The sequence below is a fragment of the Protopterus annectens genome, chromosome 2.part1 (genome assembly GCF_019279795.1).
Source record: "Protopterus annectens isolate FY-2018-M chromosome 2.part1, PAN1.0, whole genome shotgun sequence".
NCBI lineage: Eukaryota > Metazoa > Chordata > Ceratodontiformes > Protopteridae > Protopterus > Protopterus annectens.
In genome coordinates, this window is record NC_056729.1 from 1,653,148,669 (window position 1) to 1,653,174,131 (window position 25,463).

Here is a 25,463-nt window from a genome sequence, read left to right on the forward strand (position 1 = left end):
CTTGTTTCCCACCTTTCCTGTAACTAATCTAGTCCAATTGCTGAATCCCAGGACTGTTTGTAAGCTTCTGAGTGGTGCCAAAAAGTCTGCTCTTCAATTTTTCCCTTAGATCAGCTAGTTTTCTCCTCTCCTGCACTTTTACTAGCTTATTAGTCTAGCACTTTACCAGACTTCTGGTAGCAGTTATTGTAGCACACAAAAGTGCTGGTAGTGCTACCAGAACTAAACGTTCTACAAGGAAACAGCTCCAGTACTTACTATTAATACCCAGCCCTCCAGGCATGTCTAAAGATCAGTTCCCTGTGCTTTCTCCTATTAACCTGGGCATCCTGAGGCAATGTAGTGACTGCCTCATGTACACAGGCAACCCTCTCCTCTTACCTCCCAACACTCAGACTTGCGAGATATGCACTTATATATCCAAATTGGAAGCCACACACTCTCCAGCCAAGACCGGAATAGCAGGTCAGGAGGAGAAGGTCAACACTTGCACCACACCACATGGAACATATAGCTCTCCAGAACACAGACCAGCACTGCCTTCACATAAAAACACAAACCACACACCCACCTTCGCGGAGGCTCTCAATAAAAATCTACCCAAACAGAAGAGACCTCCAAGGCAGAAATGCACTCAACCACCACAACACTAATCTTGAGACACATAACTCTCCTAAACAGTGTGCCACTCAACCAAAGCCCCTAAGGCAAAACAGCATGCCCAGCACACTAATCATAGGTGACTCAATAGTGAGGCACACTGATGTCCCACTCACTAGGTTGAATAAGGAGAAAGTAACAGTCAGCTGCCTGTCAGGTGCCAGGATCTGCCACATAATGCACACACTCTAGTCCCTCAACAACAGGTACAAATATGACTCTGTCATTGTACATGTGGGTGTGAATGACCTGACACGTACCTCCCTGAACTACATGAAAAGAGACATGGAGGAGCTCTCAGATTATGTAGCCCAGGCGGGTATGACCCTAGCCCTGAGCAGCCTCCTACCATCACCCAGTATGATATCACAGTGCAATCAGAAAATGATCGATTTCCACAATTGGTTACATTTTTGGTGTAATTCTAAGGGGATCCAGTATCTGTCTTCTTGTTATGACATGATTGACAGACCTTGATGCTTTAGCAGAGATGGCCTGCATCTGTCACCCCTTGGCTTCCAGATACTGACCAAGGCTCTTGCCACCCCTGTAGTGCCTTTTCTAGGTGGTGTTCCAAAGACCAAATTACCACCATAACAGCTACAAACAAATGCAATCTGAGGGTCATGCTGCTCAATGCAAGAAGTCTAAATCTCAAAATGCACTCGCTTGAAGCATTCATTAAAATGGATTACATCGACATTTGTGCAATTGTGTAACAGAGACCTGGTTCAAGACAGTAGAAAGTACCCCTGCACTACCAGGCTATAACTCATTCCACACCTTTCGTCCCCCAGAACTTGGACTGAAGCTCCAAAGGCGATGGTTTTCCATATTCATAAAGGATGCACACACCTGCAGACTGGTAGCCCAACATAACGCATCAGAGATACATCAGGTGCAACTAACATTGGGTAAGACAGCGATTCAGGTCGTAGCCTGCTACAGATCCCCAACCATGTCCCAAGACTCACACTCCATGTTCTTAAGCACCCTAGAGAATATTAGGGTCCAACCTACCACTCTCATATTGGGCAGCTTCAACTACCCCTCTATTAACTGGGAAAACTACTCGTGTACCAATACACTTGCCCAATGTTTCCTGGAATTCATTAATTCCAATGCCTTGGACCAGTTCGTTCTTACCCCCACTAGAGGTAGCAACATCCTTTACCTGGTCGTTACTAACATGGGCGTCCATTGTTCTACACCAATAGTCAACTCCTCTCTGGTTAGATCCTTCCACAAACTAATCACCTTGAAAATCCACATCCCTGCCCCACAAAGGTAACCACCATGAAAAACTTCTCCAAAGCTAACTTTGGGCTCATAAAAACAGAGGTGGCTAACTTCACAGCACCCATGCAAATGGAGAATAGTTGCATGACCGCTGAATCATACACCAATGCAGTGTACGAACACGTACACAAATGCATGGATCTTGTCATACCCAATAGAACCAAGACCCTCTCTTCCAAAAAAAGGAAGACAATCTGGTGGTCCCCTACCATAAACAAACTCTACAACAGAAGGAGGAAACTGATGCAGAATAAGGTGAAGTCCCAAGACTGGGAAAAACTCCAATATCAGCCTCACCAAAAAATTGAGATCCCTCATCAAATCCGCTAAAGCTAGTTATGAAAACAGAATTGCAGCAGATAGTAAAGACAACCACAAGGCCTTCTATAGTTATGTATAGAATCTCCATGGCAATACCCAGATTTGCTCTGAGCTACTGCACAATGGTACCTCCTATACAGAACCAACAGATATTGCCAATATACTGGCCGACAGATTCAGTGCCAACCTTACCACTCTCTCCCCCACCAAAGAACCAATAACAATACCAGTAGATTGCCAGGCACTCAGTATTACTGCTGCACAGGTTAAAACATCACTGTACAAAGCCAAGAATACAGCTTCTATGGGACCTAACAATATCCCCAGCTGTGTTCTACATGAACTACAGAGTGAACTGGATCCCACACAGTTTGGTTTTGTGAAGGGTAGATCATGCCTTCTCAACCTGGTCGACTTTTCTGAGTCAATCACCAGAGCTGTGGATAAAGGCAACGTGGTTCATACAGCCTACCTTGATCTGACCAAAGCCTTTGATACCATTCCCCACTCTGGAATCATAAAAAAACTCACTAAGCTAGGCATCAACCCCTATATCACTAGGTGGGTTACAAACTGGCTTACAGACAGAACCTGTGTGAAAGTAGCTGACTCCAAGTCAGACTGCTGACCACTCACAAGTGCAGTCCCACAGGGTTCGGTCCTGGGTCCTCTCCTGTTTGGTATCTACTTTTCCTGAAGTCCAGGCCAACACGAAAGAACTCTGGCTGACAAAGTTTGCAGATGACTGCAACTTGGGAGCTATTATTAACTCCCCAAGTGATGTTGACATCCTACAAAAAGGCCTCACCGAGACCAACGACTGGTGTCAGAACCATGGCCTTAAGCTCAATGCCAAAAAATGTGTCATTATCCCCTTTGGGAAAAACCCAGTTCCCATAAATTACCACATCGATGGTAGTCCACTGAGCACAGAAGGCGTTATAAGAGATCTGGGAACACAGATTGACAGCAACCTCTCTTTTGACCACCACATTGCCACTGTGGTCAGAAAGTCCTTCTATGTGGTACATCTCATTACTAAGGGTTTGCATCCAGGAAGAAAGAGGTCATTGTCTCCATCTACTCTACCCTCATTAGGCCAATCATTGAGTCCAATGTCCCATTTGACATGTACCTCACTTGACACCTGCAACAACTGGCAGGCTGCAAAAGTACCTCACAAAGAGGATCCTAGGCCTTAAACACTTGTCCTATATGGACAGACTCAAAATACTCCAACTATTCTCTGCCTCATATCGCCTACTTAGAGGCGATCTCTGCTTGCCTTACAAAGCCATGTCTGACCCAGCTCTGTTAGAAATGCTGCATCTAAAGAAATCCCAATCCCTCCACACCACATGCTCCAGAGACCTCAACCTCATTACCGCAATCAACAGATCAAGCTGGAGAGACAGATTCATAACCCAAAGACTGACCATGCTATGGAATAGACTTCCCATACATGTCAAGCAGAGCACCTCACTGGCCCTCTTCAAGAGAAATCTTGATGAGTGAATGGTTAAAAGAAAATTCACCCTGGGAATCACTCCAGTGGCTCTACTCAACAGAGGCACTGGGAACTAAGGTCGGGTGTCACGATGCCAGGGTAATACTATGGGCTAGGCTTGTAAAGGCTCCAGGGCCATTAGCCTAGTACACACCAATGAACCTATGAACCTATGAACAATAATTGGTTCCCTTTTCTTTAATCCTGGCCTCAATATTTAAGTACAGAGTACTCATGTCGTTCCTGTTTCTGTATGTTTACACAAGGTTCTTTTTTAAGATCTACTGATAGAAAAACTGCCTGTGTGTGTGTTCATAGGTAGGCACTAGGCTATTGGCCCAAGGGCCTAAGTAAGCCTAGCCAGCAAGGTTCCCTGGCTTACGCCACCCAAGAAAGTTATTTTCCTGTGCCCCTGTCTAGCAGAGCCACAGAAGTGATTCCCAAGGTGTATTTCCTATTTCCCATCCACTTATCAAGATTTTTCTTGAAGAATGCTAATGAGGAACATTGCTTGACATAGATGGGTAGCTTGTTCCAGAGTATGGGAAGTCTCTGAGACAGGAATCTATCCCTCCAGCATGTTCTGTTTATTGTGGTGACAAGGTTTAAGTCCCTAGAGCATGTAGCTCAGAGGGATTGGGATTTCTTTAAGTGGAGCATGCCCAACAGCTCTGGGTTTGACATAGCTTTGTATGTTAGGCAGAGATCGCCTCTGAGTAGGCGATATGCAACGGAGTAAAGCTGGAGTTTTTTGAGACGGTCTGCGTAGGGCATCTGTTTGAGGTCAGTAATCCTCTTTGGGAGGTACTTCTGAGGCCTTTCCAGCTGCTGCAGATGTCTTGTGAGGTACATTCCAAAAGGGGCATTGTACTCGATAATGGGTCTAATTGTCAAGTAGAGGGGAACACTGACCTCTTTTTTCCTAGATGAGAACCCTTTTCTAATGAGGTGTGCCACATAGAAGGATTTCCTGACTACTGTGGCGATGTTATTATCAAAGGAGAGACTATTGTCCACCTGGGTCCCCAGGTCTCTTATCACACATTCGGCATTAAGCAGACTGCTGCCTATGTGGTATTTAATGGGTACAGAGTTTTTAACCAAAGGGGATGACAACGCACTTTTTGGCATTGAGCTTGAGGCTATGGCTCTGACATCAGGCATATGTCTCAGTGAAGCTCTTCGGCATGATGTCCACATCATTTGGGGACTCAACTATGGCTCCTAGTTTGCAGTCATCTGCGAACTTCATTAGCCAAAGGCCTTCTGTGTTAGCCTGTACTTCAAAGAAGTAGATACCAAACAGGAGAGGTCCCAGGATGGAACCCTGTGGTACTCCACTTGTCACTGGTTTGAAGTCAGATTTGGAGTCTGCACCTTTTACAGTGTGGGTTCTGTCAGTGAGCCAATTGGCAACCCATCTTGTGATGTAGGGATTTATACCTAGTTTAGTGAGTTTAGCTATAATTCCAGAATGGGGGAATGGTGTTGAAAGCCTTGGTGAGGTCAAGATAGGTTGTGTGAACCACTTTACCCTCATCTACAGCTTTGGCGACTGCCTCAAAGAAGTTGATCAGGTTCAGGACGCATGATCTGACTTTCACAAACCCGAACTGAGTGGGGTCCAGAGTTTGGAGGGTACCAATGTCTTTGTTTATGAGTTCCATGATGATACGTTACATGGCCTTACAGACCAGGCTCGTCAGGCTAATAGGGCGATAGTTGCCAGGATCAGTGGTGGCTCCCCCTTTGTGGAGTGGGATAACTGTTGCTGTGCACCATTTAGTGGGCACAAAGCCTGATGTGAGACTATGATTGAACATGGTGGTTAGGTGGGGAGCCAGTTCGTTCTGAAGTTCATGTAAATCACAGCCTAGGATGTTGTCCGGTCCCATGGATGCTGTGTTTTTGGCTTTAGAGAGTGCAGCTTTTACCTGCATAGTTGTGATTACAGGGAATCTGCAGTCTTCCTGTATAGATATGGGCCCTTTAGGGGGTGAGGGGGGGGTAAAGTTAGCACTGAACCTGTCTGCCAGGACGTTGGCAGTATCAGTTGGTTCTGTAATTTTCATGCCGTTGTGCTGTAACTCAGAGCAGACCTGGGTGTTGCCTTTGAGATTCTTGACATAGCTATAGAATGCTTTGTGGTTTTCCTTAGAATTAGTGATGATTTTGTTTTTGTAGCTAGCTTTGGGGGATCTTATAAGGGATCTCAGCTTCTTACTGAGGCTGGCCAGGGAACTCCTCCACTCATGGGATTTTACTCTCTTTTGTAACAGTTTTTTCCTTCTGTTGTAGAGTTTGTTTATGGCAGGGGATCACCAGATTGGCTTCCTTTTTTTGGAGGATAGCATCTTGGTTCTGTTTGGGATAGCACAATCCATGCACTCGTGTAAGTGCTTATAGGGTGTATCTATGTAGAATTCAGCAGTTGTAACTGTATTGTCCCTCTGCATGGGTGTCATGAAGTTCACCACTTCTGTCTTAAGAAGCATGAAGTTGGCTTTGGAGAAATTTTTTACCGTGATTTCCTTAATGGGAGGGTGGGGGTGGGATGTGGATATCTAGGGTGATTAGCTTATGGTCGGATCTGACCAACGAGGAGTTGACTTCAGGTGTGGAACACCAGTCACTCATGCTGGTAATGACTACGTATAGGATATTGTTGCCCGTCATGGGGGTGTGGATAATTTGATCCAAGGCATTGGAGTTTATGAATTTCAGAAAATGTTGAGTGAAGGAGTTGGTACATGAGTAGTTTTCCCAGTTAATGGTGGGGTAGTTGAAATCACCCATTATTAGGGTGTTTGGTTGAACCCTAATATTTTCCAGTATATCAAGAAAAGAGGAATGGGAATCCTGGGGCATGGTGGGGGATCTGTAGCAAGCTACAATTTGGATTGCAGTTTTGCCCAGAGTTAGCTGCACTTGGATAACCTCTGATGCAGTATGCTGAGCAACTAGCCTGAAGGTGTGGATATCATTAATGAATATGGACACACCTCTGCCTTTAGTGTTCTGGTCCAGGTTAGGTGGCCGAAAAGTGTGGTATGAGTTATAGCCTGGTAATGCAGGGGGGCTCACTGGAGCCTTTATATGTATATATGTGCACGCACTTGTGTGTGTGTGTGTGTGTGTGTGTGTGTGTGTGTGTGTGTGTGTGTGTGTGTGTGAGCTTGCCCGCGCATGTGTGTGTGTGTGTGTGTGTGTGTGTGTGTGTGTGTGTGTGTGTGTGTGTGTGTGTGTGTGTGTGTGTGTGTGTGTGTGTGTGTGTGTGTGTGTGTGTGTGTGTGTGTGTGTGTGTGTGTGTGTGTGTGTGTGTGTGAACATGTGTTTGTGCACGGAGCATGTGCATGTGTGAGTGGCTGTGTGTGTGAGCATGTATGTATGTGTGTGTATACATGTACTATGATGGACTGGAGTCTCATCCAGGATTGATTCTCTGTCTTAACATGTTACTTACCTATGAAGGCTCTTGTTTGTCAGTGATACTGAATAGGAAAATAAAGGATTTGTGAACTAAATTTATTAATAATGATAGATAAATTCATTTTGTTCTTATCTAGCATAATGAAAAACAGGCCTGTTTACTGTGTATGAGTGGATGATGTAAATTTAGTGTTAAATTCAATATTTAGCATACCATCTGTGAGAAAGTGATACACGCAACATATTTCAGTGATGATAATTGATTAAGCTGGTGTGGAAGCCCACATAACTATTCTGAGCGGCAGGTTCATTCATTTTCACCCAAGTAAATAGTCTGATCCACTTTGTCCTTTTTCAGCCTTAAACCTACCTATTAGTCACTTTAGCATACCTACAAAGATAGAATAATAGAGAAGCATAATTTCCCTGCTATAAAAAAAACCTGTTTGCATGGTTTTGTGCACCGGGGAGTGCCGGTTAGCTAGGGTTAAATTATTCCTGGCTCCACTAAGTCTCCTCTTCAGTTTTTCCATTGAAACTAGTCTAACTCTCAACCTAAGCACTCAAAAAGCATCCTACAGCCCAGCCCTTGCTGAGACCTAATAGCAAACACTAATATACCCCGACACTTGATTGCCCAGCAGAGCAAGGCTCTTTATTCACCCATCACCAACTAAGTGACTAAGCAGCTCACCCTACTATTCAGGCATGACCAAAGGGCAATTATAGGTGTACTCTCCAGTCCAGCTGGTGAATCTGGGTATCCTGAGGCAATGTTACAACTGCCTCATGTACACAGACAACCCTCTCCTCCTACCACAAAACACTAACATATGGGAGAGATGCAATTATACACCCAAACTGGAAGCTAAGCTGTCTCCACCCAAGACTGGAACAGACAGTCAAGAGGAGAAGGCTAACACTTGCACCACACCTCCAGCCACACATAGACCTACTAAACCAGCACTGGCAAAAAATACACATAAATACATAAAATCATACTCGGAGGCTCTAAATAAAAACCTGCAAAAGCATCAGAGACCTCCAAAGCAGACACCCAAACAACCTGCACCTCCCGTCACAAACCAGACAACACATAACACACAAAATCAGTGTGCTGCACAATCACAGCCCTTAAGGCGAAATAACATACCTAACACACTAGTAATAGGTGACTCTATAGTCAGGCACACTGACATCCCACTCACTAGGCTGGACAAGCAGAAGGTTACTGTTAGCTACTTGTCGGGAGCCAGAATTCGCAACATAACACAAGCACTCAGGTCACTCTAGAACAAGTACAAATATGACTGTCATTGTTCATGTTGGTGTGAATGACCTGAGACGTACCTCCCTGGACCATGAAAAGAGACATGGAAGAGCTCTCTGATCATGTAGCCCAGGCTGGTATGACCCTAACCCTGAGTAGCATCCTTCCCTCACCAAGAATGATACCTCATTATAAAGAAAAAATGATAAATTTCAACAATTGGCTAAGCTTCTGGTGTCATTCAAAGGGGATCCAGTGTCTGTCAGCCTGGGATGACATGCTCGATAAGCCGCGTTGCTTCGCAAGAGATGGCTTGCACCTGTCACCCCTAGGCTTTTGAATACTGGCCAAGGCTCTTCCTGCCCCCATAGTACCTTTTTTAGGCAAGGCTCAAAAGTTAAACTCACCTCCATAAACAGCACAATTAACAAAAAACTGAGGGTTTTGCTACTGAATGCCAGGAGTTTAAATCTAAAAATGCATGCGCTTGAAGCACTCCTCAGTATGGAGAACGTCGACATCTGTGCAGTAACTGAAACCTGGTTCAAGGCTCCAGAGAGCACCCCAGCACTACCGGGCTACAACTCGTACCACACGTTTTGGCCACATAACATGGACCAAAACACAAAAGGAGGGGGTGTATCCATATTCATCAAGGATACCTACACCTCCAGGTTAATGGCACAGCATGATACCTCTAAGATCATCCATGTGCAACTAACATCGGGCAAATCTGAAATGCAAATTGTGGCCTGCTACAGATCACCCTCCATGACCCAGGACCACCGGTCCTCCTTTCTGGAGACACTGGAAAACATGAAGGTCCTGCCGAACACCCTGATATTAGGCGATTTCAATTACCCTACCATTAACTGGGAAAACTACTCGAGTACAAACTCCCAGGCCCAGCACTTCCTGGAATTCATCAGCTCAAATGCCCTGGATCAGCTGGTAAACTCCCCTACCAAAGGTGAAAACATGATGAAAGATAATAAGATGGACTCTCTCCAGTATCCCTCCGAAAGCCAAAAAACAATACAATGCAACAATGAAATCAACGGATAAAAAACATATAGTTTACTACATACTTTAAAAAAATATTACAAAATATGCGTATTAAAACCATGTGATAGGTAATGAAGGGATATATAGGGGGGTTGTTGGATGATGTTGTATCCGTTCTGAAGAAGTTGTTTTTTTTCAAACTGATGAAAAGCTTGTGTTAAGCTTAATATACATTTTTTCTCTGTTGATTTCATCATTGTATTGAATTGTTTTTTGGCTTCCGGAGGGCTACTGGAGAGAGTCCATCTTATTATCTTTCATCAGTTTTCCGTTCAGCAGTTTGAAAGGTGAAAACATATTGGACCTGGTCATCACAAACATGGGCGACAGGTGTTCCACACCTGAAGTCAACCCATCACTGGTTAGATCAGACCATAAACTAATCAGTATGGATGTCCACACCCCACCACCACCCCCAACTAAGGAAACACAGTAAAAAACTTTTCTAAAGCAAACTTCACCTTACTTAAGACAGAGGCAGTGAGTTTCACAGCCCCCACACTAAAGGATAATGCTACCCAAGATGCAGAAACCTTTACAAATGCACTCTATGAGCACCTACAAGGATGCATGGATCATGCCATCCCTAGCAGAACCAAGACTCACTCCTCTAAGAGAAGGAAACCAGCCTGGTGGACCCCTGCCATAAACAGGCTATACAATAGAAGGAGGAAACTAGTTCAGAAAAAAAGCAAATCCCAAGAAGGAAAGACATCCCTGATCAGTATCAGTAAGAAACTCAGGTCCTTCATAAAATCATCCAAGGCTGACTTCGAAAGAAAAATAGCCAAGGATTCAAAAGATAACCACAAAGCCTTCTTTAGCTATGTTAAGAATCTAAGTGGCAACTCACAGATATGCACTGAACTAGTGCAAAATAGCACAAAATATACTGAACCTACTGATATTGCCAGCATCCTAGCAGATAGATTCAGTGCAAACTTCACCCCCCTCTCACCCCCAAAAGGGCCCACAACAATACCGGAAAAGTGTAGTGTCCCGGAAATCACAGATGCACAGGTGAAAATAGCCGTATCAAAAGCCAAAAACACAACATCAGTGGGGCCAGATGGTGTCCCAGGCTGCATCTTGCATGAACTACAGAACGAATTAACCCCCCACTGAAACACGTTGCTCAGCCTCAGCCTCCCCACAGGCTACATGTCCATAGAATGACACAGAGCAACGGTTATTCCACTCCACAAAGGAGGGGCCACAACTGACCCTGGTAACTATCGCCCCATAAGCCTGACTAGCCTGGTCTGCAAGGCTATGGAGCGTATCATCATGGAACTCATTAACAAAGACATTGGGAACCTCCAAACACTTGACCCAACCCAGTTCGGCTTTGTTAAGGGCAGATCATACCTACTAAACCTGGTTGACTTCTTTGAGACAGTCACCAAGGCCATAGACAAGGGAAAGGTTGTTCACACAGCCTACCTTGACCTCGCCGAGGCTTTCAACACCATTCCCCACTCGGTTATTACAGAAAAACTCACCAGCCTGAACATAAACCCCCTACGTCACGAGATGGGTTGCCAACTGGCTTACAGACAGAACTCACATGGTAAGAATAGTGGGCTCCAGGTCCGACTCTAAACCAGTCACAAGTGGTGTCACACAAGGCTCGGTCCTGGGACCCCTACTGTTCAGCCTATACTTCTCAGAAGTACAGGCAAACACAGGAGGACTATGGCTAACCAAGTTCGCCGATGACTGCAAACTGGAAGCCATATTAGCCTCTCCAGCTGACATGGACATCCTCCAAAAAGGGCCTTACTGAGATGGACACCTGGTGTCAAAGTCATGGCCTCAAGCTAAATGCCAAAAAATGCATAGCCACCCCTTTTGGGAAAAACAAAACACCCACAAATTACCATATAGGTGGCAGCCCCCTTAATACAGAAGAGGTAATAAGAGATCTGGGGACCCAGGTAGATAGTAATCTCTCCTTTGAGAATCATATTGCCAAAGTAGTTAGGAAATCCTTCTATGTAGCCCATCTAATTACTAAAGGGTTCGCATCTAGAAATAAAGAGGTTATAGTGCCGCTCTACTAGTCACTCATCAGACCCATCATAGAGTACAATGCCCCATTTGGGATGTACCAGACACTTCCAACAGCTGGAAAGACCACAAAAGTACCTCACCAAGAGGATTACTGGCCTCAAACATATGTCCTATGCAGCCCGACTGAAAAAACTCCAGCTATACTCAGTGGCATATTGCTTACTCAGAGGTGATCTCTGCCTGACTTACAAAGCCATGTCCAACTCAGAATTGATGGACATGCTCCACCTAAAGAAATCCAAGTCACTGCGAGCCACGTGCTCTAGTGAGCTAAACCTCGCCACAACAATAATTAGAACATGCTGGAGGGATAGATTCCTGTCACAGAGACTCCCCATGCTTTGGAACAAAATTCCAAACTACATTAGGCAGAGCCCCTCACTAACACTCTTCAAGAGAAACCTTGATGAGTGGATAGGTAACAGAAAATACACCGCTGGGATCACTTCATTGGCTCTGCTTGAGAGAGGATCAGTTAATTAATCAATGGGGTGGCGAAATCCGACACACTCTGGCTAGGCTTATAAATGCCCTCGGGCAGATAGCCTAGTACCTACTTATTTACGTATGAACCTATGAAACAATACAAACTTTTCTGTGTGCTAAATTACAGGATTAAGAAAATTGAACTCATGAGGTGACAAGTTTCACAGCAGAAATAGAACAATGAATGACAACAGGACATTCGATATCATACTACATGATGCATGAATAAGTCAAATGTAGATAACATTTTACAAGACTGATGCTGCAATGATTGAAGAACATAAGGCTGAGTGATTGATTGATTGATTGATTGATTGATTGATTGATTGATTGATTGATTGATTGATTGATTGACAGGATAAGTGAGCTGACCCAAATACCCCTTTTACACATGACCCAGGCTCAGAGAAGAACAGAATAAATCACAAACATATGTACGTGCACATAGTAATAATATAGTACAATGTATTCGGAATTACAGTTACAATGCTTAGTAATCTAGTTATAAAAATGCAAAACTTTAATAATAAAAAATATAATACTTGGTGATGTCTGGTTATCAAATATTGCTGTAAAGGTTTTAATCTGAAATACTCTCAACCAGACTCTCTGAAAGATTTGCACTTATTTTCAGCAATGATACATTATTTTTATTTTCTTGTTAGGTTATAAGAGGTGGTACCATTTACATGTCCAATAATAGATTATTCTAACAGGTGGATGCAATATTCAGACCTGTAGCTAAGTCACCTGGTGCCTAGGGCAGATAGGCAGAATGGTGCTCCCTTCAATAAAAAGTTTCATTCAAAGCTGTAACTGCAGTAAGCATCTTTCTGCAGCTGTGCAATTGTAACAAGCTGCTTGCTACATTTAGTAAAGCACTGAACTCCAAAAATTCAGTTATTTGCATTGCCATCACCCATGGCTTCTTATATAAATGTCAACACATCGGTCATACCTCATTAGCAACAGCTGATTGTGTCCCCTAACAGCTTGAACCCAGGGCAAATGCCCCCTTTGCCACACCCCAGTAATGGCTGTAGGAATATAAAAGAATGCTGTATCTCCAGCTGAAGATTTAAGCTTGAACATCTTAATGAGACTACTTCCTCATTAATATTGCTAAAGGGGAAGTTGGATGCTTTAACTATTAGTTTGGAAGAGAATGATGGGCATCTATGTTGAGTGACTAGTTTGAAAAGAAAGCAGAAAAAGTGGAAGATGACTGTTCCAATTACAAGAAGCAAATAAGCTTTTAGAAGAAGCAAGCAATGTTGAATTTTGGGCTCTGCAGGTACTATGGAATGGCCAATACTATTGATTGTGTGTTACAGTACTGTTATATTACTGGATGAGTTTAGGGTAATAGCAGAGCATTAGCATAATATAGTTGCACCATCATTATCATCAGCCACGGTTTTCCATTTTTCCTCATGGGGTCAGGATATCATGTCAGCTGTCCCTACTTTTCTTGATTCAGTGCCTCCAATCTTCTTTGACAGTCATAACTGACTGCCAGATGTCTTCTGTCATGTAATTTCTCTCTCTCTTGCCTGGGTGTCCTTATTTCCTCTTGCTTTCTTCCTGTCATTATTAAATCTTCTTCAGGAAAATGTCTTCTGCATTGCTGCACATGAACAGTTCACCATACTTTGCAACTGGAGTGATCTTGGCTTCTGTTCTGATATGTGTGCATCCTACCACCAGTATCAGGTACTTCATTTCTATCACCTCCAGCTTCCTCAAGTGCTCTGTCTTTACTGCCCATTTTCTGTAACATACAGTAGTACTGGTCACACCACTGTTTTGTACCACTTACTTTTTAGCTTCTAAGGTATCCTTCTGTCTCCCACAACTTTTGACAATCTGTATCATTTGGCTGTAGCACCCTTGATCTCCTCATTCTAATGTCTGTTCCCCTCACTCACCCATTCTAGATACCTGAAGCTGTTAACCTGCGCCACTGTTTTAACATCTACCTAAGTTTTCACCTTCTTTTGATTCCCTTTATTTGTTGTCATGACAAATGTTTTGCCTGTACTCAGTTTCATCCCATTTGCCTTCAGTTTCGTATTCCAGTCCCTTTCTGCCACACTGCATTTTCATTTATTAGTTCCCCCCTTCAGCACTTTCATGCAGAATGGAGTCTTTGTTCCCATACACTGGCACCTGATTACATATTTGCCAGTCTTATGTGAGACTTCTGTGATATGCCTTTTTCTCCATACTGCTACAGCTACCCTCAAGAGCTATTTTAGTAGATGGAATGTTGGGGTATAAATAATCCAATTAAAAGAGAAAGGGTTTTCATAAAATTAGTGAGGGACGAATGGAGTCCATATGGAATTTGTGGAATAAGTGAAAATGAGACTATGGGGCATAAGAATATTACAAAAGCAGCTGCAAATTGTTAAAGCTGTCCTGCACAAAAGGTGTGAATGAGTGGACATTATGTAAAAGGGGACATCAGTAAGGAAGAAGGACATTTATGAATTAGATGTTTTGGGGAGATGAGTAGTAAAGGCAGCATCTTACTATGTGCCATAACAGGCAAAAGATGTCATTAGCATGATTGGCAGCTGTAAGAATCGTGAATTAGGAGAATCACGAAGGACAGGAATTAATGTATAGTGGGAGGAAAATTCTTTGTGGTCTTGGATCACGTGGGGGAGGTGGATTCCACAAATGGTCCCTGAAGGTATTAAAGAAAGGTATGGTATTACTAGATCTGGTGGAAGAGATGGAAAGTATAGAGACCTTGGAGAATGGTATATATGACCATGTGATGGTCATAGAAAAGTAGAGGTTTACAGAGAAGACAAAGCATATGACCATGTGACCATGTGATGGTCATAGAAAAGTAGAGGTTTACAGAGAAGACAAAGGATGGAGTTGGACCCTGGGGAACCAGACGGGAGTGAAAGAAACAATATGGCTACAACATATGTTTACACAGGTGATGAAATAAAACAGAGACAATGAAAGAATAGCATAAAGATGGGAATGGGATGTTATAAAAGCAACATGGTGGGGTGATAATGGAGTAAATGGGGACAGAAAGGACAGAAGGAAAGAGGAAGACTGGAAAAGCATAGGAAGTAGTAACAGAATGAGACTGATATGATAAGGGGGAGCAATAGTCAGAGCAGGGGTGCAGGATAAGGAATCTGATTAAAAAAATAGAAACAGACAAGTTAAAAGAGCAAATGAGCAGGAGACTAAAATGTGGTGTGAGAAGGGAGAAGTAAAAGCAATGCTGTGTGTATGCAAATTAAGGAATAAGAAATAGTTTTGGGTTTGGGGTCCTAGGAATAGAAAATGTGGAGGAGTTAGTGGCAGTTAGAGTATTAAAGAAGACTTTAGAACATCTTTTGCATTAAAGCATGGGGGTAGAGTAAGAATGGTCAGTTGATACATGAAGGGAGGTGAAGCAGGGGAGCCGGATGGTTTTCCTGTAGATTTTTATAAGAAGAAATATCTGCTGTAAGATGCTGATGAGTGTGACTATGATGGAGCAACGTCTGTAGTCCTAGCCATGGATAAAGGCATCAAGAAGACATAGCAAACTATCAGCCTATATCATTATATAGTCACTGGTAAAGGACATAGTAGTATGGCTGGTAAAATGCCACCAAAGTTGGTGTAGGATAGCCTGGTAGTTTTCATGAAAGGGAGTTCATCAGCATATCACTAGAAGGTGCTCGGTATTTTTAGTATGGGCAGAGATGAAAGGGAATGAGACAGCTGAGATGGTGCTTTGGGGTATACAGGAGGCCTTTAATACAATCGGATAAGAGGTGATGTCTGATTCATTGGGATATCTAATTAGAGATGGCAGATTTGTAGTGCGAGCAAAGGCTTTTATAAGAAGTCTTGGATATGCCTTTTGGTGAATTGGGGTAGAAGGGAGGGGATATTCTTATATAGTGCCACAAAGCAGCAGGGGTGCTCCATGATACCTAGTTCCTTGTTAAAAGTGATGGAGAAGCTTGTATAAAGTTGTAGAGGAATATTAGAGGAAGCGAGGATAAATTTAGCAGATACACAGCATGTGACTGGTGACAACTGTATGATGGTGTTAGAAGATGCGAATGCTCATTTACAAAGGATGTTGCAAGTATCACAAAAATTTGAAAAAAGTATTAGGCTTGTGTTACCATCAAAAACAAAGTCACTGGTAATTAGATCGGGGATGGAAGGCGGAGAGAGTTGGGCCTATCATTCTGTAAGTGAAAGGAAATATTAAGCATTAGAAACATATGCCATGTTTGGGGAGTCAGGTAAAGGAAGTGGGTGGGTTTGGAAATGATAGCACAGATACTAGATAAAAGGTCAAAGAGTTAATACTTTATGGGTCAGAACAGATATAATTAGAGCTGTTTCTTCTGTTAGTTATTTGCATAGAAAAATACATAGGTTTAATATCACAAAATAAAATTTCTGCTGCTATCTAAAAGGTCTTGGATAATTTTCTATGGAAGGGAAGGAGAGGATGTGTTTTAAAACAGGTTAAGGGTAGTGAAAAGAAAAAGAAGGTGAGGGATGCTGGAGTTTAGATGATACACAATGATGATAAAAGTATTCCAACAAAATAGGGGGGTTGGAGGATAGTTCATTAAGGTGGGGTAACTAGAACTGGAAGGAGAAAAGAAAGGTTTTGGATGCTGAAGTCAGTAATGATAAAAATGTGAAGCCGTTTGTGGTATAAATACATAACAAATAAAGTATGTGATGGGCTTAGACCAGTGTGGGAAAGCAGATCAAGAAGATACAGGATTTGTGATTTAGAAAGAGAGAAGGATATTTTATGATCTTCAACTTTAGAGTGCATGGGTGTGGAGTAAGTAAAGGGGATTGGCTGTTGTACAAGTCTATAATAATGAAAACATGGAAAATGGCAGGAAAGACAGGAGAGACAGTAAAGGAAGGGGAGGAGTTGGAAAAGGAGAAGGGGTGGAGCTTCTGGTAAGAAAGAGGTCAAAATAGCAACCTGGAAGAGTGCACAGAAAAGTATTAAAAAAAATATCTTTGAAAGGGGTTATCAGTAGGTTAAAGAAGCAGTGCGCCAAAGAAAGTGCGGGGTAGAAAGAAGGAATTTGGAAGGAATCATGGAATGTATCAAAAGGGTTAGAGAATAATTCCCATGTCTGATGTGCATTCTAGATTGTTACAGGAAAATGAAGAGGATAAAGAATGAAAGATGGCAGACGGAAATGGCATGTTGGAGGCTCAGTTTTGTAGCGGTGAATAATTTGTATCTGCGTTGGAGCTGTCCACAGGTATGTCAGGTCTGGTATTGAACAAGACAGATATGATCAGGTATAATATGGCTGCAACACTGATGACAGTTAGATATTCTGCCTGTAGGTTATGTAGGAAGTGGTGGAACACTTGAATAAGTAAGACAGGGGTGGAAATAAACTGGCAGCAAGGTTAATAAAAGACAAGTATTGAGTAGTATCATACGGGAGCAGTTAGAGGAGTAAAGAGTGGGGACAATGAGAGCAGTCATTGAAAAAGTTAGTAAGAGGAACCAGGGAGAAACAGGTAAAATGCAGGTGTGAGGTTAGAGGATATGAAGAATGAGGTCAGTTAAGCAGGAAGCTAGTTCATAGCCATAGCTGCCCTAAGAGCTACCAGTTTGCACAGAGGGCAGCACCACTGCAGGTCATCTAACAGCATACTACTAAACACTCTCAGTTAGACCTTTAAGTGACTCTCCCCTACTCCTTCCCATCTATTAAAGATCTGATGTAATGGATAGGTGCTTCCCTGTCATCTCTGTTTGTAGTATAGTGGATATGAGCATCCGGGGGCAGTATGGTAATTGCCTCATGTTCACTGACAACCATTTAATTTTAAAATAGACAAACAGTGTGTGAGAGATGTAGATACAGAATGTCATTGGAGGCAAAGTTCAGACATACATACCCCAAAAATGCAAACCAAGTTGTTAGCATTACACCCAAAACACTCGCTACCAACACTAAGGAACAAACACATAGACCCACATATGTGGAGGTTTTCACTTGCAATCTACCCATTCCTCCAAGACCTCCTAAAAGCATCCCTCAGTGGCCCTGCATGCACTCAAAAAAGACAGCACCTCACACAACATGTAAATCTGAAAATTGTAGTAGCCCTGTTCCAAACCCATAAGGCAACACACCATACAGCCAAAAATTCTAGTTATTAGGAATTCCATTGTAAGACATACTGATATTCACCTTACCAGACTAAACAAAGAGAAGGTCACAGTGAGCTGTCTGTCTGGAACCAAGAACCGCCAGCTCACACATGCCCTTAGGTCTTTAAACCACAAGTACCAGTATGACATGGTCATAGTCCATGTGGGCACAAACAACCTAAGATGTACCTCACTCAACTATATGAAGAGAAACATGATTGAGCTGTCTGAATATGTTTCCCAGGTGGGTATGAATTTAGCCTTTTGTAGCATCCTACTTTCACCAATGACGATGCCATAGTACTGGCAAAAAAATGATTGCCTTCAACAATCAGCTTAGTTTCTGGTGTCACAAAGAGGGGATCCGATATCTGTAATCCTGGGGAAACATGATCGACAGACCATGATGCTTTGCCAGATATGGTTTGCACTTGTCACCACTTGGCTTCTGGATACTGGCAAAAACTTTATCTATCCCCATAGTGCCTTTTTTAGCCCATGCCAAGTTGTTAAACACTCCAACATAACAAAAATCACTCGCAACAACCTAAAGGTACTTCTGCTCAGTGCCAGGAGTTTAAATAAAATACTGCAGTCCCTGGAAGGGCTGGAGAATGCAGACATATGTACAGTCACAGAAATATGTTTCAGAACCAAAGAAAGTACCCCGGCTATCAAAGGCTACAATGCCTTTCATACATTTTGATCCCCCTCAGCTCAGGATAAAACAAAGTGAAGAAGTGTCTCAGTGTTTATAAAGGACAAGTATACTGCTAGACAGGTCCTACAATATGATCTACTTGAGCTGCTCCATGCCCAACCAACCATAGGTGCGACCCCCTATCATATCCTTTCTAGCTACAAATCCCCTAACATGAGACTGGAAAACCACACCTCCTACCTAAATCTATTTAACATTCAGCCTAACACTATACTTATATGTGTCTTCATCTACCCATCCATAACTAGGAGACTTGTACGACCCATAATTTACTTGCTCAGAGGTTTTAAGACTTTGTCAATGCAAACATCCTGGAGCAACTAGTTAGCTTCCCGACTAGGGGTACAAATATCCTAGACCTGGACCTAATGAACATGGGGGGATACTGCTCACTCCCATGCATTAACTCCTCCCTGGTATGATCTGACCACAAAATGATCTCCTTTATTATTAAAACTAACTTAGAACCCCAATCAAACTCCAAACCTGTTAGGAACTTTATCCAGACAAATTACCTTAAACTAAGTGACAGCTTATTAAACTTCCAACCCCCTCTGAACCTGGATGACACTGAGACCTACTCTAAGCTGTACATAAAAACACTGCACAACCAGGTTCATAGGTTCATAGATTAGTACTAGGCTAACTGCACTTGTGGTCCATTTTAAGCCTAGCCAATTACCCCATGTGAGACTCAAACCCTGCACCTTGTGTCTGTAAGGTAAACACCTTAACCATTACATCAACCTCCCACCCATATTCATAGCTGCATAGAGGAGGCAGTAACTGGCTGAGATAAACTTATGATTACTGCAAAAATGAACTCCCTTGATGGACGAATAGCATAAATAAGCTATTCAACAAATGGAAAAAATCCTCTCCAAAAAAAAGAGGGGACAGAGATAACAGTATATAAAGTCACTCACCGATAAGGTTGATACCGATAAGGTATCACTGATAAGGTTGAGTAGGTTGACCTCAAATGATGACACATTCATAAGAGAGGTGTGTATTTTGAGACTTTTGTTTCAAAATCGTGGATATGATTCTAACTGGGTTAGAAAAATAGAAAGTGAAGTTATGTTGTTGAGACAGAATGTGGCCAAACCCATTTTACTATCCAAGGACATTATGATAGAACTAACATGTTCAAATTCTATGACTGAAGGTAGAAGTGGAGACACTGAATATATGATTTCATTGTAACAATTGTAGACAGTGTAGATTTATTAGTAACACATCTTTTGTCACGATTGGGAATTCCAATGACACTTTTTGGGCCAAGGATTATTTCAATTGCAATAGTGAGTTGGTGGTCTATCTAGCAACTTGTGTGAAGTGTGGGAATTATTACATAGGTAAGACCAAAAGATGTCTAAAACGGAGCATTTACCAACATTATTTAGCTATCAAGAAAAAGGACAAAAATAACGCATTATCTAGACATGCCATCACATGTAATGAGTTTAAAAAGTTTGAATTTTTTATCTTGGATAAAGTAGACAAATCACGTTTTGCTGGTGATTTGAACAATATTTTAGAGTGTAAGGAAGCTTATTGGCAGTTATACTTGGGGGCTGACAGAGCACTCAGGTTGAATGAAACTATCAGTTTAAAATGTTTTTTGTTGTATAGATAATCAATATTTTTTGACATATGATTATGTAATATTTATATGTATATATATATATATATATATATATATATATATATATATATATATATATATATATATATATAGTTGTATTTTTATAGTTAATTTTAATTGTATTTGATTAACGATCATTTTGTCATTTCCTGTTTGTGTCTATAAAAAGGAAGGGTGGGCAAGTGAATGATGTTTCTGAAGAAGGTCTCGAATTAAATGTGATTGAAAGTGCTAAATACATTGTATCTGTTTGGTCCTTTGGTGAACTAAAGAACTTTTTCAGTTTTTGGTTTTTAGTGTTCGTCCGTGCATTATTGTGAAAGTCCTATTGAGGAGAGTTGGACAAGCAGTTGATGGCGTGAGACAGTATCAAATGCCTTTGACAAGTCTAAGAATATGCTGGACACAAGCAGACCGTTGTTTCTATGTTGGTTTATTATATTGGTAAAATGAAGTGAAAGCAGTAGTGGTGCTATGCTGGGGCCTAAAGCCATGCTGTGTTTCTGAGAGCAGGTTATTTGACGTTCGGTACTGCATCAGCTATACTTGGATGCATGTTTCTAACATTTTGGATAGGAGGGAGAGAATTTCTATAGGTAGTTATTAAACTCTGTAGATGTGCCGTTTTTGTGCAGTGGTATGTAGGATTTTTTCCACAGTGATGGGATATATCTTTCTGCTATGGACCTATTAATTAGTATAGACACAGGGAAAGCTATGATTTCTGCAGCCATTCTTAGGTAGTCTGATGGTAGGTGGTCTATAGCTACAGAAGTCATTTGTAATTTAAGGAGCAACTTCCTTACAAGTGAGGTAGGTACTGGACTAAAACTGAAGAATCATGGATGGTTTTGACTGGACAGTGGTAAAGAGGGGGGGGGCAAATGTATTAGTGTCTAAGAGAGAGAGAATATTGATTATATAAAGCAGGAATTAAACTGTCATAGTCTCTGTTTTTGAAGAGGGAGTGGTGGTCTTCCCAGGGTGGAGATGTTTATTTAGTGATGACCAAAAAAGTTTTAGGTTGTTTATATGTTTTTCTTGTAGGTTGGTATGGTATGTTTGTTTATCCTGTTTGGCATATAGTTTTGCATGGTTTCAAAGATGTCTAAATTGCTGGAGGGCATTTTGAGTTCTATTTTTATACTAGTTTTTCCAGGCTTTATCACTTTTTGTCATGATTTTTTTTATTTCCCTTGCAACTCCCACTCTAATATCACCCACCCCATCCAACCACTACCTTTCTTTCCACCCCACTAACTATCTTGATTATAGCAAGCTCGGATGCTCATAAGCCTACTACTTATTATACAGCAGGAACTTCTTATTGTAACAATTGTTAATGTCTGTGATGTACTTCGCAGATAAAGATTCTAGTTGTCTACTGATGTTCTATGTTCTTCATCTGTAACTATGTAATTAATTACTATGTTAATCAAATTGTTAATCGCTATGTAAATCCAATGTAACTACTGACTGTATATTTTAACTGTGGAGCTATTCTCCCCGGGCCTCCTCTGAAAATGGACCTACGTCCAGTCGGACACTCCTGGTCAACAAATGTAAATAAATAAATAAATAAACAAATACATTTCCTTTGTTCGCCATGGTGCAGTGTTAGACTACTCTTTTATTATGTACTGATGCTAGATTATTTAAGGTTTGTAAGAATATGTTATTAAATTGTTCTACAGCAGTATTATCTAGTGGCATTGTTCTAAGTACATTCCAGTTATATTTTTTTAGTGTTTCTTTGAAATGTCTTTGCTGACATTGGCTGTATTTTGTATTTGATTATAGATAATATGCTTATCTAGGTTATCATGACTTCTAATGGCATATGTTGGTATGTGGCACTGGTCACTTATGCTATCTGAGAGACAGCTTACTTTTGTCAGTTGGTCTGGTTTGTTTGTAAGAATCCAATCTAATGTCAAGTGTCTCCCTAAAGTTTTATTGATTTTAATAGGTGTTTACTAATTGTCTGAAGTTGTACATATTTATGGATTTAGTGGGGGGTAGTAGAATTTATGATTTGCCAGTCTATATTTAAGTCTCCAATAGTTTCATGGGTAATTTGTTGGGATATCCAGTACAGGATGCTTTCAGCAGTATTAGTGTTATTCCCTGGTGGTATATAAATTACTGTTAAACATATAGTTTTCCTATTGTTAATTTTTACGAGTGTTATTAGAAGTTCAGCATTGTTAAATGTGGGTATTTCCTGTGGAAGTAAGGTGATGGATATGGAAATTTTATAGATGATTGATACACCACCTGCACGCTTGTTTTGTCTGTCATGCTTCAGTATATTGTATCGGGGGGGGGGGTCTCATTATCCTTAATTTCTTTTTTAACCAGGTTTCAGTAGCTATCACTACATCAGGAGTATACGTGGCAATGTAGGCACGTATGTCATGGATTTTATTGCACATACTTCTAAAGTTCATATTTAGTAAGGTTAGTTTGGATTCTGTTTTTTGCTGTGATGTATTAGGTGACTGGTTAATTTTGGGATTGGAGTGATGGTTTTATCAATAGTGGGACCAGGGTTGGGGTGAATATCTCGTCTAATTTTTTGAATTGATATTTTACACTAGGCACTTCAGCACACATATCTTCTATCCACAAGACAGAAAATAAACTCCTATGAATTATCTACTTGACAGGTAAAGAGAGCATCATTACATCACTAAATGAAGAAGTAAATGCTTTCCTATCCCTGCCAGAGCTAACCTTTTGCTTAATTGCCTAATCCATAAAACACTATAAGACTTCTATTACCCACTTGGGCATTGTGTTGCTAAACACTTATACAACTGACTTCTCTTTCGGCAGTCAAGAAGCCCTACATCTTATTCCACCCCCTACAAAGTCTATGTTGGTAAAAAATCCTTCTCTGAAATTGATCTTTCTAAGTGGAATGTTCTCCTGAAGGAAAGAAGGAAAACAATTGACTTCAGACTCTTTTGGAAGCAACTTAAACAATACCTAAACACCCAATTGAAGTGCCTTTGCTTTATAGACACAGACTACCCCATTTAGCTCTCTCTTCCTGACATTTTCACCCAAAATTTAATGTACAGTTTCAGCTAAAAGCTTGATTCACATATATGTGTGTCCTTGTCTTCATTATCTGGTACATATTTTATATATATTCTTAGTGGTACATCAATAGATACAATACTGTGTTATTACTACAATACAACTTCTAAAGTTTTTCTTACTCATGGAGTCACAATATTTATGAATGTCATTCTTTTTCCACTGCTGTTTAAGTGTATATATCCTAACTTTATATACTCCTAAATACCTAACATATTGTACTGTTCATTTGATTATATGTGTATTATTAACGTACATGTTTTTGCTCTAATGCCTTGTTTGTGACCAAAAAGGGTCATGTGACCAGTTCACTCATCTACTCACAAACTAAAATAAATAAATATATATATATATTTAAGTTTTAATAGAAAAACACAGATACTAACATGGAATTGAAATGATCATTGATAAATTTGCCTGCGAGGCTAAAAAGGCTTGGAAGATGATGTAGCTTTAAAGTTTTTGTGGATTAGGTAAATGAAATAAAATTTTATGTAATTTCTCTGGTTTTGGTAGATTGGTTGAAATCATGTCACTTGGTCAAATTCACTTTACCCAAAAGTAAATTTGCAAGAACAATCCTGCTGAAAATGCTTTTAGGGAACCATAGAGGTAACTTTTTGTAGGGGTTGTAGGGGGCAAGCCTCTCATACCTCACATGTAGTGGGGGCAACCCCACACTCCCACACTTATATACACCTACTGTGAGGTTGCATAGCAGCGCAGAAAGAACAAAACTCTACTCTTGCCAAAAGTTGTTTTGGCACTTTTCCTTTAGTCTGTTGGCATTAATAGAAACGTCTTGTCAAAACAACTGACTGGCTCTTGATTGATTTTAATAGGTTGGAGCCAGACTTATATGAATGCTAAGTGATTCATTTCTGACAAGTAATGTGACTGACTGAAATAGTTAGTAACACTTGTCTTGTCCTCAAAATAAAGAAATACCACATGAATTTGTTAGATGGGTAATAGTATTTGTTGTTTTGTTCCTCTCCCTTTATGGTTACACTAATCATTTGATGTTCAGCATTAGGTTACTTAGGTTTTTGTAATGATAGTGGTGTAACATCTCTCTTCTTTCTCTCAGTCTTTGCTATTCTAATAAATATTAGCGTTAGTGGATGAGCTTATAAAGAATCATTCATTATGGGACTCCATCGGTTGCTGCTTGCTATCATTCCCATAAAGCTTCATCTAGTTGCTTCAAAGTGATGTTTGAAATTATTTCTTCAACTATTGGTCCATAGCAATCTTTTCTTCACTAGCAAAACTACCAGAAGACGATGTCTAGAAATCATAATTTCTACTCCTGATAATGACCTTTTTTTACAGTTTCAGCACAGAGTCCGTACAATTCAATCTATTAAAATGGCAACCTTAAAAGTTAACTATATCTGAACTTAAAGACATATGATAATTTAACAACTGTATTCCTTGATCATTGTAAAACTTTTAATGTATGCATTCACCTTATTGCCATTCTCATACCTCTCAACTGTACAGATTTTTACAGAATCTCCAATTTTTTTGCCTCATAATTTTGCTGTGTTCCTCCTAAAATCTGTTTCTTCTGGCAAATAGATGAGGATTGAAGTCATTAAATAATGACAAACATTTAAATTTAAGACTCCAAATCCTTCAGAAAATTCATGCTAATGCAACACCTATTATTCTATCAACTTTCTAAGT